We start from the raw sequence: 21,352 nt of genomic DNA on the forward strand, positions 1-21,352 counted from the left end.
AATTATACACCTTCAGTGTAGACACATTTGTTTCAATATGTTTGAGCCATGACTGGTTAATCTGTAGATGAGCAACCCAAAGGTACAGAGACTGACTTTACATCCTTCTAACAATCCCTTCAAGCATGTCCACTGAGAGCCTGATCCATTATGAGGTGTGCTCCCTGACCACGTTGCCTTTTGTTCAATCTATTCCTCTGCTATGAAAATCTCCTTAAACCTCAGGTGATTTGGGAAAATATGTTTTATCAAAATCACCAAAGTTTGCGATGATCTGGTTAAATCTCTCTTTTTTTTTTCACTATTAGGGAATTAACAAAAGAAATAGTTGTTGCATAGTTTCTTCTAGGAATCCTGAAAGCAGAGTGAGAGAACACTTTTGACAGATGTGTAATCTTTGAAAGAAATCAAAGGTCCATGAAACATACTGAAGCATGTGCCTCATGCTTCTCCCCAGTCAATGGAGAAAGCATCCTGTATCTCAGAGAGGTTGCTGACTGTCTTTATCTTTGCAGGTGCTTATGTGTTAAGGTCCCTCATCCATTTATGTCATTCACAATTTGAAGAAAGACATAGAGAATGTAATTATACATCTTAAAATCAATTTTCTGTTTGTCCTTTGGGAATAAGCAAAAGTAATGGGATTTCCTTTCTCCACGACTCTAGGAGGTGCTATTCATATCCAGGTCTCTCATCCTTGAAGTTTACCAATGCACACAGTGAACTCAGCCCTGGGCAGTAAGCAACATAAAAGTACACATATTATTAAAACTAAACAAATGTCTGTCTGGTTCCTCTGAGTGAAATCCCTAGTGGGTGTGCAATTAATTCTCATAGAAGTACCAAGTCTGAGCTGCTTCATAGGCAAGAAGGAAATGTCTCATTTATATTCCACTTTAAGAGATAAGGAAGAGGTATTTAAAGGCTATTTAGTCACTCTCTAGCACTTGAAACTTATGGATGGCTCTGTCAAAAGTGGAAATTTTAAAAAATGAATAATATAACCACTTTAGAAAATAGCTACTGGTAATTTTTTTCCCTCTCTCTCCTTTTTTAAAGGTGACTGTGAAATATGAATTGAAATCACAGATACAGGAAAGATACCAAATGATTTACCCAGTGGGAGAGAAATCTGCTTCCCCCATTTCCTGCAGAAAGTACTGTTGACTGTAAGGTCAGGTTTACCCACTGGGTCCCTCACCACTGTAGGTTCTGCAGGGAGATTTGGTTGTTTCTACAGAAGCAGAGAGGAGGAATAGTGCTTTTTTTTTTCTTCTGTGGGTGTTGTTGGTCAATGACAAACTGCCACTCAGAGGGTCAGATGGTCATTATTTTATGAGGGCAGAGCTCCATTGAGATCCTCATCATAACTCCCTGGGGTCCTGCCAGTCAAACTTTTTTCCTGCAGTCTGAGTCCTGGGGGCAGAACTGCCTAGGCTTCTCTAAGTGAGGAACAGTACATAGTTCAAGATTAGAAGCTGCTGGAAGCATTGAGAGAACTAAAGATTAATTATGAATTGCATGACTATTTCAGTGAACTAAGGAAACCATCAGAATTGAGCCTGGGGCAATTTCCTTATCAGTTCATGAGGAACTTCTCCCCAGGCAATATGGCCATGGGTATCAAAATGTAAAAGATGCATAGCCTTTGGCCAATCAGTTCAACACCTGAGATTTTAAAATGATAAATTCGTTTTAAATAGTTAATATATTCACAAGGTACAAAATTAAGTATGTAAAAAAGTACATAATTAAATCTCTCTCATATTATCTTTTGAGACCCATGAATCCTCAGAAGCAGCTAACATTTGTGAATTATTCTTGAGATATCTGTGTATCATACAAACGAATTACATGGATATGTTCCTCCTAGTATGTCTTGAAATAAAAAATATAGGATACACACTTGTCCTTGGGTTTGTTGTAACTAAACATTTTGGTGGAATAATTTAAACTTTACCTTAAGTAATGCAAAAAATTTTCTATTTGCTTGCTGTTTTCCCCCATGTTAACATCTTACATTACTTTAATTCATTTGTCAAAACTAAGAAGTTGAAATTGAAATTGGTACATTACTATTGTTAAAACTACACACTTTACTTAGTCATCATTTTTGTTGTTGTTGTTTTCACTAATGTCCATTTTTTGTTCCAGGATCCAATGTTGTATACCACATTGCGTTGAAAAGTACAGTTTCTTCTCTTCTGTCCTTCGGTCCTTCTTTCCCTCTTTCAATTATACAGTAAAATTTTTTTTAAGGGTGTGTGTGTGTGGTTGCATGAGTTTTACATGAACAGATTTATGAAGCTACCACTATGGTGGTACATATGAAAAATTCCATCCCCCTGAAAAACTACACCCCCCCACTTCCTATGGTAACCACTGGTTTGTTTTTGCTCACCAAAGTTCACTATAATTCTTTCTTTTTGAGAATGTCATAAAAATGGAATTATACAGTTTGTAATTCTTTGAGATGGGCTTCTTTTAGGGTGTTGCCCTTGAGTTAATGCATATATCAATAGTTATCCCTTCTTTTTTTATATTGAGTCATCCTCTCAATGGATGTACCACTGTTGTTTCATCCATTCACTCAGTGAAGGACCTTTTGTTTGTTTTGTTTTACATACTATATTGTCAAAATCAGAAATTCACATACCATAGATAAAAATTTTCTCTGAAAATTATTCACATACCATAGATAAAAATTTTCTCTGAAAATTATTATTGCTTTTATTTTTAAATTCAAAGCTAACATGTGATAGGTTAAAAACAAAACAGAAACAAAGGCAAAAAATGTAAACAACATAATAGGAAAGAAACAAAATGTGGGCACTCTCCTGTGTTCGCTAAAAAGACACAAAAGCAGTAAGAAGCTTTCAAAAGTCTTCGTGGTATTCCATACTTGTTTTAGTCTTACAATCCTTTTCAAAAACTTTATATATCAATCAGATACTTTAAACATATATTCTTTATTTTAAAAAGTAGGTGTATAGCATAGAGAATAAGAATGAAGTGATCCAGCTGGTAACCCATCTGCAGATTTAATTGAATGAATATTATCTGAGCTTACATATCTGTTAATTGTTACAAAATGTGTGCTTTTTAAAAAAGAAGTTTAGTGATTACAAAAATCCCACCAAGAATATTCTTGCATATGGATCAGGAGTGGAACTGGTGTACAGACAGATATGTGGGTTCACACCTTATTGGGCAATGTAAATATTACCTGAAGTGGGTGATCAGCGATGTTTTGCGATAGCAGTTATGTAGATATTTTGTCATTCTACCTCCTTGTCAACACTTGATATTACAGTTCTTTTTGTTTTTCTTTTTGGAGAGTAGAATCCAATTTTAGCTTTTCCTTAAGTTTTCCTGACTATGGATGAGTTGGAGCTATGGAGTATTTTGGCTGCTTTTGGTTCTTTTTTGTGGAACACTTATTCAAGAAATGCTGTTATGTCTTTTATTCACTGAAATGAGATTTAAAAAAATCTTTTCATTATTGTCTTGAAATTTTATTATACAAATTCTGAATGTTAGTTTTTTATTGGTTATAAATGTTCCATGCATCATTTCCCAGATTTTTGGCTCACAATTTTATCTCTTGAAATGTGTGTTTGATTAAGTGAAGTTAATTATTGAGTATATCTTTTCCTTTAGGAAGGTGCTTTTTGCATCTTGTTTAGAATTTTTTTGCCACCTCAGGATGAGGAAGATTTTCTTTTTTAGATATTTTTCTGAAGGTTAGGTTTTCTACTTAAGTTTTTATTCTGTCTAGAATTGATTTTAAAAACAGTTTGAATACTGATTAAGAATAAGGATTGTAAAAGCAAGTCCTCTGAAAATCAAATTCCATCTATTATAATTTTCTTGCAAAACTTCCCCTGTGCAAATGTCAACTTGTATTTGATTCCTCTGTGTCTCAGTTTTATCATCTATAAAGCAAGAATATATTTTTTAAGACTCTGCATTGTTGTAGTCCTGAGTGTAAAGTAAGTTAATATAAACTAAGTGTTAGAATCTGACTAAAACCAAAATCATGTATTGTAAGATACAGGGCCCAATTTTATTTCTTTATAAAAATGTAATTGTCTAAGAATCATTTATAAAAAAAACAATTCTACAAATTTCTAGTTCTACTCTGTCATATATCAGATTCTCTGTGTGTGTATATTTTGAAGCAATTATTTTCTAATGTTCTGTTTGTATATTCTTGAATAGATAACGCATTTTATAGCTCTACATTTGTAAAAAAAAGTCTTGATCACTGATAATGAAATTTTCTTCTTTTTTTTTTGGTGACAACTTGGTGATCTTGTCTCTATGCTCTTTGACATCTATTTTATAAGTATAATGATTCATGAAAAAGAAAAAAGAGCAGATTATATGTTGGAATTACATTGAATTCATTTGGGGAGAACCAACATCTTTATGGTATTGAGGCTTTCTACCCATTAACTTCACCTATTTATTTGAGTCTCTAAATGACCCTTTAATAAAGTTTTACTATTTTCCTTAAAAAGACCTTGCACATCCTGCATTAGACTTATTCTTAATCACCTTATTCTACAATGCTCTGTTAAATGCTCCTTTATTTGAAATTGAATTTTCTAATTATATTTTTCTCTTAAAATGCAGTTGATTTTTTATATGAAGCAATTTGTCTAAAGTCTTACAAATTTTCATTTGTGCCTATACATTTTTAATGGAGGTTTCCCACAGAAGTAATAATACCTTTTTACCAATAACAATCACTTTGCTTTTCACATTTCCACCTTCACATGCTTTGTTGCTTTCTGTCTTTTTGCATCATCTAGAAGTTTCTGTATTTGTGGGAGAGAAGGCATGTGCAGATGCTTTGTTTTGTGTGATTGTTGAAGTGTTTTTAATGCTTCCTCATTGGCTCAGCTGTGTTTGTCATAGATATATGACGCTCCCCTTCCATTCCTATTTGTTAAGGTATTTGTCACGAGTGGTTGTCACACTTTACCAAATGCTGTTTCTGCACCTGAAGATACAGAATATTTTATCTTTTAAACTTTTCTGAAAGATCACATATAATATTCACGTTATTTTCCTTGATATTTAACAACACCCTTTCTAATCTCATTAAATGAATTCTCATATAGCTTACTCCTGGTTTGCTACATAAAATCTGTGACTGATGATTAAACTTATTTCAAGACTATGCTATCATCCTGCATTTACATATTTCTTCCTAAGTGATTTCGATAAAATTTTTTTTCAAGGGATTTATCAATTTCTCTAAGTAGTCAATTTTATTGGCATGGAATTTTAAAAAAAAGGTTTTATTTGACTAATTTTGACTATATATAAATTTTATTCTTTTTCATTTGTATTTTTTATTTGTGAGGTCTTTCTATTTTTACTTTTTAAATTTTTTGGTGCTGGGATTAAACCCAGGGCCTCCCTCATGCTAAGCACATGCACCATCACTGAGCTATATACACCAGTCCCACATCCTCCTTTTCTTTTTCTAAATCAGTTCTAGATGAGTCATTAGATATTTTATTACCTTTCTATTTTTATTTCCATTTCTCCAATTTGTTTACTTTCTTTCCTTCCTTCCTTCCTCCCTTCCTCCCTCCCTCCCTCCCTCCCTCCCTCCCTCCCTCCCTCCCTCCCTCCTCCCTCCTTCCTTCCTTCCTTCCTTCCTTCCTTCCTTCCTTCCTTCCTTTCCTTCTTTCCCGCTAAGTTGCCCAAACAGGTCTTAAACTTATGGTCTTCTTACCTCAGCCTCTTGAGTTACTGGAATTACAGATGCATGCCTCTGTGCTGCACCCTTTACTCCAGTTTTTAAATGTTTTGTTTAAACCATTGATTTTTAAGCTTTATTATAATACAATCTGCTCAAGCCAAACTTTTTTTTATGTATTGCATTAGCTCAAATCCCACAAATTTCAATACACATTTGTCTTGCAATTAATAGCCACAGGCATATATGCCAGCCTTCAAGAAATTAATTTCTCCTGGCTAATCTATGTCACTCAACATTGCTCTTAGTATCATTCAGTTTTAAAAAATTGTCTAATTTCCTGAATGATTTATTCTTTCAGTTATTTGGAAGTGTACTTTCTAACTTTTCAAATGTATGTACTATTCCCAACTTTTTATTTTGGAAATTTCCAAATGTAGAGACAATTTGGAAAAATAAAAAGTGAAATGCATTCCCATATACCCTACTCCTAAATTCAATGATGGTAAACATTTTGCTGTTTGCTTTTTGTTTCTCTTTCAATTCACATCTGTTGATCTCAAGGTTACTTAACCTTGCAAAAGTTTGTTGAGGACACCATAGCACCTCACTCCTAAACACATAATTTGAACATGCCTCTACCAAGAATTAACATTCTTCACATACTTGACAACAATATTGCTAATGTACTTAAATAAAATTATTACAATTGTTTAATATGAGCTAAGATTCAATCTTCCTTCAAATTTTTTAATTGTCCCCCAAATACATTTTACACAGCTGGGTTTTTTGAACCAGTGTCCCTTCAAAATTCACATGTTGCATTTGCTTCTTGTCTGCTTAACCTCTCTTATATTCTGAAGTGTTCCTTTCTTTTTCCCCAATGATTTTGCCTATATATGGAATCCAAACCTTTCATTGTATGAAACAACGCAGTCTTGGTTTTATTATTTCCTCCTTGCATCATTTCATTTAGTCTTTCATTTTGGTTTGTATTTTCCACAATTGGAAGTGAGATCCAGAATCTTGGTCTGCATCAGGTAGAACAGTTTTGGCAGGAGTCTTCTCAGGTGGGGCTGTGTTCTTAGAGCACAGTGTGCCAGGAGCACCCGGTGCGGGAACTTGCCTCATTAGCAAGTGGGTGTTCAGCTTGTTTGTCAAGATACTGTAACTGATAAGGTTTGCCCAGTCTTTTTATTTCCCTCTTTCCAATTAATAAGTAATCTGTGGAGTGATATATGTCACCTATGACTACCTTGTTCCCCAACAATTTCTCATGAAATGGTTTTATTATCCATTGGTGTTCCTTCTTCAGGGATTGTATTGATGATCACAACAGAGTTACTTTTCAGTACTAGAAGAATATATTCTTCTTTTATTACCTGGCTTTTTATCTATAAAGAACAGCTTTTCCTCTTTTCCTTCCCCTACCCCTCCCATCCTATCTCTGCTTCCCCTTTGTTTTCTCTCTCCTCTCTTCTTCCTTCTCTCTCCATTTTTGATGTCTATTAAGTCACAAGCCATTATCATTGCTATTTTCATTGATGCTCACATTGTCCCAAATTTGGCCATTTAAATACACTCCAGAGTCTTTGCAAAATGGGCTCTTGCTTGTGGTGACTTTGATTTCTAGCACAATTATTCAGGGTTCACACTGTATTTTTGTGACTCTAGATGTGAAACCAACAGTTTCTAAAGGAGCCTTGACTATGTTAGTGGGGTATAGTGCTCAGAAACAGATTGTGTTGTGTACATTTTTTAAAGTTTGTACTGTTGCTACAAATTTCCAACCTAGTTGTGTTGTGGTTAGAGAATAGGTTCTAGGATTTCAATTCTTTGAAATGTAAGATCTGCTTTCAAATAGTCAACAAATTTATTAAAAAATATAATAATTGACTGTCAGGGAAATGAAAATCAAAACCACAAAGAGATATTATCTTAACACATTTAGAATGACTGTTATCAAAAAAGGTAAAAATAACAAATGTTGGTAAGTAGGTGGAGAAAAGGAAGTCATAGCTTACTGGTGGGAATGTAAATTAGTATAGCCACCATGAAGAACAGTATGTAGGTTTCTCAAAAAACTAATAATCTGCTATATAACCCAGCTTTCCCATTTCTGGGCATATAACCAAAGGAAATGATATCAGCATAACAAAGAAATACCTGCATGCCTATGTTTATTACTTAATTAATTAATTAATTCAATTTTTTTCCTTTGCTAGTTGAAAGATTCAGGTTATATTTGTATGCTTTTTTGATTACTTTTTTAAACATGGATATTTAATTTCACGAATCCTAAGACTTCACAGTGGTTTGTTCCTCCAACCACAAAATAATCTTGTAATTCTATAATTTCAAATACTATCTACTCTTATTACTATTATTTCTCAGAATGTTAGTTCTATTGTGTTAATTTTTTATTTCAAATTGTGTATGACTGTTGTAGCACTATAACTCTGTTCAGATTTATTGAATTTGCTGTGATTGAGCATATTCACAATTCTTTTTGCTTATTGTGTCTTGCTTGTTCTAGACATCTCTGCAAAGATCATTTTCCTTTTACCTAAATACACTCCTCTGCAACTCCTTTAGTGGAAATCTATTGGTAGAAAGATTGTTTCATATGTTTGCTTGTTATTTTTGAAAGAAAAACTATTCCTTCATTTCATGGTTTTAATTGGGTATTTTGGATGGTCAGACATTTTCTGTCAACAATTTTCAATTATTGTTTCAGTTGTACCCACCCAGAACTTGGCCTCAGGAACAGGTAACTGGGGCAGAATGAGAAACACTAATGTCCTTGCATCCCTTGGGAAATAGCTCTTTGGCTAGATCTATGGGGAGAGGAGTTTTGTGTTCTTGGTTACACCTATGTGGAGTGGAGTAGGGAGGGAGTGGTCTTCATTCACATGCCACAGAATTGCTGTTCTTAGTAGATTTTATTGAAATTTGTTTTCCAAACTCTTTAGGACCATTTTGAGAAACTGAAAAGTTTTTATATAAGAATAACTTTTACCATTTTCACTGGAGAAGGGCCCTGAGTACTCCACACAGCTGTATAGTTACTTCCTGCCATGCATTTGTAATTCTATTTCATTGTTATGGGAGCAGATACTTTGTGAGAATTCAATCTCTTTAAATTTATTGAGGTTTGTTTTATGTCCTAGGACAGGGATTTTTCTGGAGAGTGTCCCTAGTGGTTTTGAAGGTAGGATAATGTATGTTTCCTTGCTCTTGGGTATAGTGTTTTCAGGTTCCTGTTGTGTGTTTTAAAGTCTTTTCTTTGCTTGTTAATTTTCTGTGTAGATGTTCTTTGCATTATAAAGGGGGTATTTAAGTATCCCACTCCCTGTTGATTTTTTTAAAATTTCTTCAACTTCTTTCAGTTTTGCTTCATGTGCAAAATTTTTATGTGCATGTTTTAGTCAGTTTTTTGCCACTGTGACCAAAAGCTCTGGCAAGAACAATTTTAGAGGAGGAAAAGTTTATTTGGTGCTTACAGTGTCAGAGGTCTCAGTCCTATATGGCTGATTCCATTGCTCTGGGCCCAAGGTGAAGCAGAACATCATGATGAAAAGGTATAGAGGAGAAAATCAGCTCAGGACATGGCAAACAGGAAGCAGAGAGAAAGCTCTGCTAACTAGTGACAAAATATTAACCCCAAAGGTGTGCCCCCAGTTACCTACCTCCTCCAGCCACTCCCTACCTGCCTACAGTTACCACCCAGTTAATCCATATCAGTGGATTAATTCACTGACTAGGTTAAAGCTCTCATAACTTAATCATTTTATCTTTAACTTTTCTCATAGTGTCTCACACATGAGCTTTTTGGGGGACACTTCATATCTTAACCATTACAATGCTTATACACATGTAATTGCTATAGCTTCCAGATTAATTGCCCATTCTTATAATAAAATATTCATCTTTATCTCTAATAACCTTTAACAAGTATAGTCTTTTTTGGTATTTCTATAGTTGTATATCTTCTTTATGCTTTCTTATAATATTTTATACATATTATATCTATAGGTAAAACAAACTCATAAATTCATTGTTATAGTATTTCATTTTTATAATTGCTCCCAATTGGTTTGTTTTAGTAGAGAAGGGGCAATGGGAGTTAATGAGGAAAGTTAGAATCTCACATCATGAAGAACTTCCTACCTTTATAGAGTTTGTTACATTAATGCCCATATATGCTCACTGCCCCAAATAAAAACAAACAACTATGGGGGAGCAGCTGAGACAGCAGCTGCAAGGTGGGTGAAAGAGAAATGGAACTCCAGGACAGCTTTGCAGAGACCAGGTGTGTGTTGAGAAGGCTCGAGGCACTGGCCATGTAAGTCTGTCGTCTATGTAGGCATGCATAAATATAAAGATAAGCTGTTCTTTCTCTCCTCTCCCTCTGCATCATGCTACTTCCTGCCATCCCAGTTTGTCTTTCCATGTGAGGGTAAAGGAAATAGGATATGAGCAAGTCATCACAGAATTGTGATCATACTAATATCTATGAGCTTCTGGATCTTCTGCGCTAGTACAGGATTCTTTAAGGGTTCACTGAGTGTTCTTCTGTACCTGCTCCAGAACAAGCTGCATGACTGGGTCACTCATTACCTGCTGTACGTCAGGGTTGACTATGGCTGGTTACTTCACACTCTAGGGGCTATCAGGTTGGAGGGACTGCACCATCATACAGTGCCATATGGTGCACATGCATGGTGTTCGTGTAGTCCTTCATGACTTCTAGGTCAGCTGATTTCTGTGTATTAGCACTTGACGAAGGTTGGCTCCAGCTGGATACAATCCTAGCAATCCTCGTGTGCCCACTCAAACTCCAGGAGTTTTGTGCAGCAGGCAACTCTATTGCTGTGCAGTTTGGCATCTCACAGATTCCATTTAATGGTTGCTGTATACTGTGGCATGGCCTGGGATCGTGTCTTTTTGAAAACACTTTGTTCTTCTTCTCCTCCAGTGCCAGGAAGGGGTTGATGTAGCTCTTACTCCAAGATTTTCTCTGCCTGCTGGCATTTCTTGAGCACATCTGGGGTTCTGTGCTCTGCCAGGAACTTTTAGGCATGAACAGCACCCTTGTACTTTTCTTCTTTAAGGTAGGAGTTGCCAATTTGTGCATATGCTTTGGCAATCTGTTGATAGACTTCTTGGTTCTCTCTCCTCACCTTGATGGGTTTCTCACAAAGCTCCCAGCATTTACTTCAGTCCCCCTCTTCAAAGTATGATGCTGCTTGATTGGTAATGTATGCCATGTTGATGGGCTCCAGTTCCTTGTCTCTGTCATAACACTTCAGAATGGGGTCAAAGTCTTTCTTTTTGTAGGCATCATTCCCCAACTCTTTCTTTCAATTCTTGATTCTTATTCTGTGGAAGATCTTCCATTGCCTTTTGGTTGGTCTCTTTTGGGGGAAGAGGTGGGAGGTGCATTGCATCCCATATCCACCCCAATGAGGACCCCAAGAGTGTTTATGACCTGGGATCTTGTCATTTTTTGGACAAATTCTACAGTTTGTTTCACAGTTGATCCTACTATGCTATGTTTATTTTTTAATGACTTCATGAGTTTTAAGGAAACTGTGGAAAGGAAAGATTATATAAGTATTTATAGAGTTTGTTATATTATTGATTTTTTGACTATTTCTGATTCTCTTGTTTTATCCTGGGCACTTGAATTACCATGTGATATAATTTTTTAACTCTAAAGCAAATTTGTTCTCTTCTTCCTCCTTTGCACTTTTATTTTCTAATATATTTCAATTCTATATGTCATAGATAAATATGCAATTATATACTATAGTTTAAGATGATTAAATCAGATAAGAAAAAGGAGAATAGATGTGCAACTACAGTGTCTTATAATTAGCAAGCACATGACATAACTGGTGAATTTAAATTTCTCTCTGGTGTCATTTGTTTTCAGCAGAAAGAACTTTTAGTACTGCAAGACAAGTATGTTATCAATGTATTTTCTTGGTTTTTATTTTCTTCCAAAATGTCTTTGGCCTGAGTTTTTAAACAATCTTATTTTGCTGGAAATAATATGCTCGATTAGGAGCTTTTCATTTTCATCAATATGCTGGACATGTTATCCTATGATCTTCTGACCTCTGTTTTTTTAATAAAGTTATATGCTAATCTTAATGGAGTTCCCTTATGTGACAATCATTTTTCTCTTTCTGTTTTCAAGATTTCCTCTTTGTCTTTGACTTTCAACACTTTTATCATGATGTGTCTGGGTGTGACTCTCTTTGCATTTATCCCACTTGGAGTTTATTGAACTTTCATGGATGTGTAGATCAATATTTTTCATCAGACTTTGACATTTTCAGTCACTATTTTTTTTCTTTTCTCCTATGCAACCTCCTTACATATACACAGGTGTGCTTAATAGTGTCCCACATTTGTGGGTCTGTTTTTATTTTTAATTTTTCTTCCCATTTTTAGGATGGCATAATCTCTGTAAATCTATTTTCAAATTGGTAATTTTGTCTTAATCAATGCAATTAATATGGCACTTATTATATTCAATTGACTTAGGCAGCCTAGTAGATCATTTTACTGACCCTAAGATATAACCTATAAATGGAATCAGAACTGCAGTGATGAATAAGTTTGTGGAAAATTACCAGTAACATCTGTTGCTTCAGAAAATTTAGGAAGTAAATCATGTCTGGGAGAAATTGAAAAGCCTTTCATTATGAACATAAGATATTATACAAAAAATAAAATTATTAGACCCAATTATGGTTCTGTGGAATTAAAATAAATTTTAAAAAGAAAGTGTACAGGTTTATATATTTTAAAAAGTCCCATGTTGTCAGGAAAAACTACATAAAATATGTGAATGGTATTTAGTTACTAATTTCTCCAGATATAAAGCTTAGTTTGCCATTTTTTTTTCTCATGTAACACTTAGACACTAGAGTAACATTTGTGTTTTAACAAGCACTATGTGAAATAATTCTTGTCTGCCTTTTTTTGGTTATACTTGAAACTTTTATATGATGAAAAATGAAATACGAACCAGAAAGATAATCAAAGAACAAATTACCATTCACAGAAAATTATAAACATGGTAGATATCATTCCAAGTATATAAATTAAAAAAAAATACATGAATACTCCAAGTATACCAGTTAGACAGATTTTTCAGAGTGCATTAAAAAACAAGATCCAACTATACAAAACCCACTTTAACTATAAAACACTTATAATATGTTAAAGGTAAAGGAATGGGGGAAGGCATCATGCTAAAGATATACCATGCTAACACTAATCAAAGGAAATCCAGAGTAGCTGTATTAATTTCAGAAAAATCCAAATTGAGAAGCAAGGAAATTATCATGGATAAAAAGGGGCATAACATCATAAAAAAGGGGCTAATTCTCTAAGAATGCAAAATAATTCTAAACACATATGAACCTTACAGAACTCATCAATATGTGAAGAAATGCTAAAGAACTGTGAGGAAAAATGGCAAATGCATTGTTATAACTGGAAACTTGAACACTCCTCTTGTAGTAAATGATAGGTAAAACAGGCAAAAAATCAGCAAGGATATAGATAACCTGAACAGAACTATTGATCTGCTTCATATTATTGACCTCTATAGAAGATTTCATCTTATAACAGAATGTACATTCTTCTCAAACTCACATGGAGTGTTAACCACTTAGAACCTATTGTAAATATAAACCACATTAAAGATTTTTTAAAAGTAGAGATCATATGAAATTCTCTAATGTGTACGAAATTCAATTCGAAATCAATAACACAAATCACAATTTAGCACCAGAAAATTGCAAGTTAAAATAACAGTGGGCTATAACCACATACTTAGTAAAAATGGCAAAAAAATCCAAAGAACTGACAAAATCAAATGGTGTAGAAAGTACAAAGCAAAAGGAACTGGAAATGCAAAGTGGCATATCCACTTTGGAATCTTATTTGACAGCTTTTCATAAAGCTAACCATCACTATATCATACAATTTAGAATATTGCTCTTTGGTATTTGCCTGACTGATTTAAATACATATGCTCACACAGAAACTTCCCCATGAATACATACTGCATTATTATTTATAATTACCCTGACTGGAATCAATCAAAATTTTTCTCTAATAGGTGTATGAATAAACAAATTGAGGAACATCCATATGATAAAAATATGTAAAATATGCAATTAAAAGAAAGAAACTCTCAATCCGGAAACAACTACATACAGGAAACTTAAATGCATGTTGCTAAGTGAAAGAAGTCAATATGAAAGGGTTATACATATTATTCAATTTGATTATTTAGCAGTCCAGAAAAGGCAAAATTTCAGTGACATCTACAAGTTCAGTAGTTTTTAGGGTTCAGAGGAGCAAGGTAGTATTGAGATTACTGCACATACTTTTCACACTAGCCATATAAATTTATAGTATGAAGAGTGAACCTTTATAATGCTTTTGGTAGTATGGCCATTTTGACAATATTAATTCTGCTTATCTAAGAGCATGGGAGATCTTTCCATCTTCTAAGGTCTTCTTCAATTTCTTTTTTTTAGTGTTCTGTAGTTTTCATTGTAGAGGTCTTTCACCTCTTTTGTTAGATTGATTCCCAAGGTTTTTTTTTTGTTGTTGTTGTTGTTTTTGTGAGGCTATTGTGAATGGGGTAGTTTTCCTAAATTCTCTTGTAGTGGATTCATTGCTTATGTATAGAAACACATTTGATTTATGGGTATTGATTCTATATCCTGTTACTTTTCTGAATTCTTTTATTAGTTCTAGTTTTCTGGTGGATGTTTTTGATATTCTAAATATAGAATCATATCATTGACAAATAGAGTTGAGTTCTTTTCCTATTTGTATCCCTTTGATTTCTTCCATCTGTCTGATTGCTCTGGTGAAAGTTTCAAGGTCTATGTTGAATAGAAGTGGTGAAAGAGGGCATCCCTGTCTTATTCCAGTTTTTAGAGGGAATGCTTTCAATTTTTCTCCATTTAGAATGATGTTGGCTTTGGGCTTTGCATAGATAGTTTTCACAATGTTGAGGTATGTTCCTACAATCTCTAGTTTTTCTAGTGTTTTGAACATGAAGAGGTGCTGTATTTTAAATGGCCATACTACCAAAAGTGTTATACAGATTTAATACAATTCCTATTAAAATCCAATGACTTCTTCATAGAACTGGAAAAAGTAATTATGAAATTCATTTGGAAAAATAAGAGACCCAGAATAGCCAAAGCAATCCTTAGCAAGAAGAGAGAAGCAGGAGGAATCACAATATCAGAACTTAAACTATGCTTCAGAGTAATAGTAACAAAAGCAGCATGGTATTGGCACCAAAATAGACATGTAGACCAATAGTAAGGAATAGAAGACACAGAGACAAACCCACATAAATATGGTTATCTCATAGTAGACAAAGGCACCAAAAACATACATTGGAGAAAAGATAACTACTTCAACAAATAGTGCTGGAAAAACTGGAAATCCATATGTAACAAAATGAAATTAAAACTCTCTCACCCTGCACAAAACTCAACTCAAAGTGAATCAAATACTTAGGAACTAGAACAGAGACCTTGTGTCTAATAAAAGAAAATATAGGCCCAAATCTTTATCATGTCACCTTAAGATCTGACTTCCTTAATAAAACTCCTAAAGTGCAAGAAGTAAAATTAAGAATCAATAAATGGGATGGACTCAAACTAAAAAGTTTTTCTCAGCGAAGGAAACAATCAATAATGTTAAGAGAGAGCCCACAGAATGGGAGAAAATCTTTACCATACTTTACTCAGATACAGCACTAATCTCTGGGATATATAAAGAACTCAAAACACTTAACACCAAAAAACCAAACAACCCAATCAATAAATGGGATGAGGAACTGAATAGATACTTCACAGAAGAAATACAATGGATCAACAAACATGAAAATGGGTTCATCATCTCTAGCAATTAGAGAAATGCAAATCAAAACTGCTCTAAAATTCCATCTCACTCCAGTCAGAATGCAAGCAATAAGTGTTGGTGAGGATGTGGGGAGAAAGGTACATTCATATATTGCTGGTGGGACTGCAGATTGGTGCAATCACTATGGAAAGCAGTATGGAGATTCCTCAGAAAACTTGGAATGGAACCACCATTTGACCCAGTTATCTCACTCCTGGGTTTATACCCAAAGGACTTCAAATCAGCATACTACAGTGACGCAACCACATCAATGTTTACAGCAGCTCAATTCACAATAGATAAACTATGGCACCAACCTAGGTACCCTACAACAGATGACTGGATAAAGAAAATGTGGTATATATACATAATGGAATTTTACTCAGCCTTAAAGGAGAATGAAATTATGGCATTTGCAGGTAAAAGGATGGAACAAAGAATATCATGCTAAGTGAAATAAGTCAATCCCCAAAAACCAAAGGCTGATATTTTCTCTGATAAGTGGATGTTGATCCATAGTGGGGGCGGGATAGGAAAGAATGAAGAAAATTTTGATAGTGCAGAAAGGAGTGAGGTGAGGTATGAGGCAGTGGGGATGGGAAGGACAGTAGAATGAGACAGACATTATTACCCTATATACATGTATGGTTACACAACCAGTGTGACTGCACCAAGTACAGCTAGAGGAATGAGAAATTATGCTCCATTTGTGTACAATGTGTCAAAATGCATTCCACTGTCATGTATAACCAATTAGAAGAAATTAAAAAATTTAAAAGAAGAGTCAACCTTTATATATGCAACTTAAATCATTTAGCATCCCAGAATGAAATGCAGAAAATAGTAAAGAATCTAACTGTAATGCAAGTACACTCGACAACTCCGAGATGAGCATCTATGAAGGTGGTGAGAGAAAAGGTATGGACCTACATGAATTTGGGAAAGAGTGAAGCTAAGACTAAAGGCAAAAGAAGCTGCACCTAACACTGTACTCAAACATAATAAAGTTGTTTTCCATGGGAGGATTAGGTATAAACAATATTGATACAAGCCTTCACTGAATTAAATAATTAATGGGTGGTGAATGGTGGTAGCTAGGTCTCTCATAGTTCAAGTGAGAATTTGTAGAAAAGTAAGGGGAATGTGTTGGGATGAACCACTTTATTAATTAAAGTTGGAGCCACATTTAGCTTATTGTTAACAGAAGTGATTACACATAGAAATACTTATGGGTATACATACATGTACCATGTATATGCATGTAGTTCCCAGATCTTAATTTCTAATTCAATTCTCCCATGAATAAAACCAGAATTTTTTTCTAAAAATGGCATATTTTTGTACTGGGGCAGGAAATATGCAAGACGAGTCTAAAGTATCCAGTAATAAAAGAAAGTAAGGAAGTTCAAGATGAAAAAGCAAACTTCATGATGTTGGGGTATGTATAAAAGGCATGCAACTGAAATAGCTCCTTGTGGTGAAAGCTGCAATGATTTGAGCAACAAAACAAAATGGTATAGAATTATATTCCATAAAAATATCATGACTCTATACTGATATGATTAAATGATTGCATAAATAAGTAAATGGGTAATGATATGTAGGTGAATTCTAAATCACTTTAGATATTCTGCTCTCAAGGACAAGGAACATAACTGCCCATAGGTTGCACTTACTTTTTCCAGAGTACCATGGAGAAAGTGGGGAAAAAGAGTAACCTCACAGTGGAGAAACCTAGCAAATACTACCTCAACGAGGTGAGTGAGGTCAATATGAACAGTAATACATGATACTGACAGTAGGTAAACTTGACATGATGTGATAAAAATGGCACTTTACCTGTGTGTCTTCTTTCACAAAACCTAAAAACCCAATGTAATCATGAGAAAAATTTAGACAAATCATGAAAGTAATATTCTATAAAATACTTCATCAGTACTTGTCAAAACTGTCCAAGTCATTAAAATAAGGAAAACCTAAGAAAACATCATATCCCGTAGGATTCTAATGATACAGGGTGACTAAAAACTAGCAATTATAGCTACCTTGCATTTTTCCAGGTCTTCAGAAATGGGTGTGTATGTTCATTGCTAGTAAGAACAGGAGAAAACACTAAATGTATAAGGAAAATAATCTGGAGTTGTAGACAAATCCAAGTTCAAATCCTGAATAAATTTCCTCATATTTGAAAAATCCTAAGAAAATTCATAAGCTTCTCTGAACATAATTTTATCATCAGGGTTGAAGATCTCTATCTCAAAGAGTTGTTCTGGAGATTGATGAAATGCATACACAAAGTGTGTGGCATGCTGAAGAACATCTTCTTTGCTGTACTTATTATTTGCTCACAGCAATGTACAGTCCTGTGGTGGGAGGAGGGGTATTTTGAATAAGGAGAGATACTCAAAGTCACTTGCACTTAACTTGACAGAGCCTGAGGTAGACAGTCAAGTGCACATCTACTCTCACTCGTTTTGGCACTCCCAAGTTTTCTTTCTCATTTAGCACCATTGTGAACAGTCCATGATCTAGGATCATGCTGGAAAATGCATGGAATTTGTTTTTGTTTTTGCTTTTGCTTGCTTTGAAAATAAAATTTACTTTTAGAGCAATTTCAGATTTATAGAAAAAATACAAGGAAGATTATATCCAGATTTCCCTATTATTAACATCTTACGTTAGCAAGGCACATTTTCACAATCAACAGGTACATATGGATTCATTTTTGTTGACTAAAGTCCATTCTTAATTAAAATTTTCTTAACATGTACCTAATGTCCTTCTTTAATTTAATGTTCACACTGAAATTAAGGGAAATATTTCCTTATCCTATAGAATATTCAAAAAACTTCAGCTTTCCTCATAATTATTATTTTGTCTATTCAAGAACCCCATGATCTTCATGGGCTCCATGGAAATGAATGAAAAAGAGTGAGAATCATGCTAGAGCTTAACACATGACTTAACCTCCTGTTATATTTTTTTAAATCATTTTTTTTCTCCAGTTGTATCAGGATCTTATGAAGTTATGAAGTTTGCAGAACATGAAATGGGGTGGAGAGGTGCTAAATGTTTGATTTCATTTGGGTTTTGTGGGCACATTCACATGGTGGATGATTATTTAGAAAGACTGAATATGCAGGGGGGAAGAGCACTGGTCCAGGAGTTTAAAACTCAAAATCTTGAAGGATCCAAGATGGTGGACTAGAGGGTGACTGCATCTCCCGTCGCTCCAGAACCCAGGATTCAAGAAGGGGAGGCACTGAGAGACTCGGACTAACATAGAGCCGCAGGGTGAGTCTCTCCCACTGGGTGAAGCTCGGCCCCGGCAGCAGGCCCGGACAGGGGCAGCTTCTCAGAGCAGGGCAGGGCAGCGAGAGTCTTCCCCAAGCAGCACTGCTTCCTCTAGTGGCAGGGTTGTTCCACAGCCAGCTTCTCGGAGCAGGCCGCCCAGTGAGAGCCTTTCCGCACAGAGCCAGCTCCAAGCCCCGGACCCTGCGGTGGGCCCCGGTCCGCAGGTGGCTTCTGGGACCAGGGCAGGGCAGCCAGAGACTTCCTCAAGTAGCCCTGCTCCCTCCAGCAGCAGGCACAATCTACAGCCAGCTCCTCGGAACAGACCCGCCCAGTAAGAGCTTTTCAGCACAGAGCCAGCCCCCAGCCCTGGAACCAGTAGCGGGCTAGAGGCAGCTTTCTACAGAAGCACTGCATTATCAAGTTCCTCCAAGACTTCAGGCTACTGAAGGCTGGGAGGTGATACACTGGAAATCTACAGGGACACTATAAGCCAAAGAGGAAATCTGCAATATCTCAGAGTCCCACTGATATCTGACCAATATGAGAAAACAAGGGAAGAAAATGTCCCAAACAAACCTAGATACTATATCAATAAAACCCAATGACAGCACAGCAAAAAAATCCCAGAAAGGGAGTTCAGAATGTACATAATTAAAACAATCAGGGAAGCGAATGAGGAGATGAAAGAGCAAATGCAGGCATTAAATGATTGCACCAATCAACAGTAAAAAGAGCAAATACGGGAAACAAGAGATCATTTCAATAAAGAGTTAGAGATATTGAAAAAAAACAAACAAACGGAAATCCTTGAAAGGAAGGAAACAATAAACCAAGTTAAAAACTCCATAGAAAGCATAACCAATAGGATTGAACACCTGGAAGACAGAACTTCAGACATTGAAGACAAATTATTTAATCTTGAAAACAAAGTTGACCAAATAGAGAAGATGGTAAGAAATCATGAAAGAATCTACAAGAATTATGGGATATCATGAAAAGGCCAAATTTAAGAATTATTGGGATTGAGGAAGGCTTAGAGAAACAACCAAAGGAATGAACAATCTATTCAATGAAATAATATCAGAAAATTTCCCAAATCTGAAGAATGAAATGGAAAACCAGGTACAAGAGGCTTATAGGAATCCAAATATACAAAATTACAACAGACCCACACCAAGGCACATTATTATGAAAATACCTAACATACAAAATAAAGACAGAATTTTAAAGGCCGCAAGAGAAAAGAATCAAATTACAATCAGGGGGAAACCAATAAGAATATCAGCAGATTTTTCAATCCAGACCCTAAAAGCTAGAAGGGACTGGAACAACATTTACCAAGCCCTGAAAGAAAACAGATGCCAACCAAGAATCTTATACTCAGCAAAACTTACCTTTAAATTTGACGACTAAATAAAATCATTCCATGATAAACAAAAGCTAAAAGAATTTACAAAAAGAAAGCCAGCATTACAGAATATTCTCAGCAAAATATTCCATGAGGAAGAGATGAAAAACAATGATGCAAATCAGCAACGGGAGGAACTAGTCTAAAGGAATAGCCAAATAAAGGAGAAACCAAATCATGTCAAAAAACAAAAATGAGTCAAATGACTGGGAATACAAATCATATCACAATAATAACCCTGAATGTTAATGGCCTGAACTCATCAATCAAAAGACAGAGACTGGCAGATTGGATTAAAAAGAAAAATCCAACAATATGCTGCCTGCAAGAGACTCATCTCATAGAAAGAGATACCCATAGCCTAAAGGTGAAAGAATGGGAAAAAACATAGCACGCACATGGACACAGCAAAAAAGCTGGAGTATCCATCCTCATTTCAGATAATGTGGACTTCATGCCAAAACTAGTCAGAAGGGATAAAGAAGGACATTACATACTGCTTAAGGGAAGCATAAATCAGCAAGATATAACAATCATAAAATATCTATGCCCTGAACATTGGCTCATCCACGCGCATCAAACAAATCCTTCTCAATTCCAGAAATCAAATAGACCACAACACAATAATACTAGGTGATTTTAACACACCTCTCTCACCACTGGATAGATCTTCCAAACAAATATTGAATAAAGAAACCATAGATCTCAATAACACAATCAACAATTTAGACTTAACGGACATATATGGAATATACCATCCAACAAAGAACGAATACACTTTCTTCTCAGCAGCATATGGATCCTTCTCTAAAATAGACCATATTTTATGCCACAAAGCTACTGTTAGCAAATACAAGAAGATAGAGACACTACCTTGTATTTTATCAGATCATAATGGATTGAAATTAGAAATAAATGACAGAATAAAAAACAGAAAATTATCCAATACCTGGAGATTAAATAAAACACTATTATAT

At 35.0% G+C, this 21,352-nt stretch overlaps 1 pseudogene; it reads right to left on the minus strand.

The window, feature by feature from the left end:
• Nucleotides 1–10,203: 10,203 nt before the first annotated feature.
• Nucleotides 10,204–11,161, minus strand: LOC124976333 (stress-induced-phosphoprotein 1-like; annotated as a pseudogene).
• Nucleotides 11,162–21,352: the final 10,191 nt, after the last annotated feature.

This window comes from Sciurus carolinensis, chromosome 2, assembly GCF_902686445.1.
Source record: "Sciurus carolinensis chromosome 2, mSciCar1.2, whole genome shotgun sequence".
Classification (NCBI taxonomy): Eukaryota; Metazoa; Chordata; class Mammalia; order Rodentia; family Sciuridae; genus Sciurus; species Sciurus carolinensis.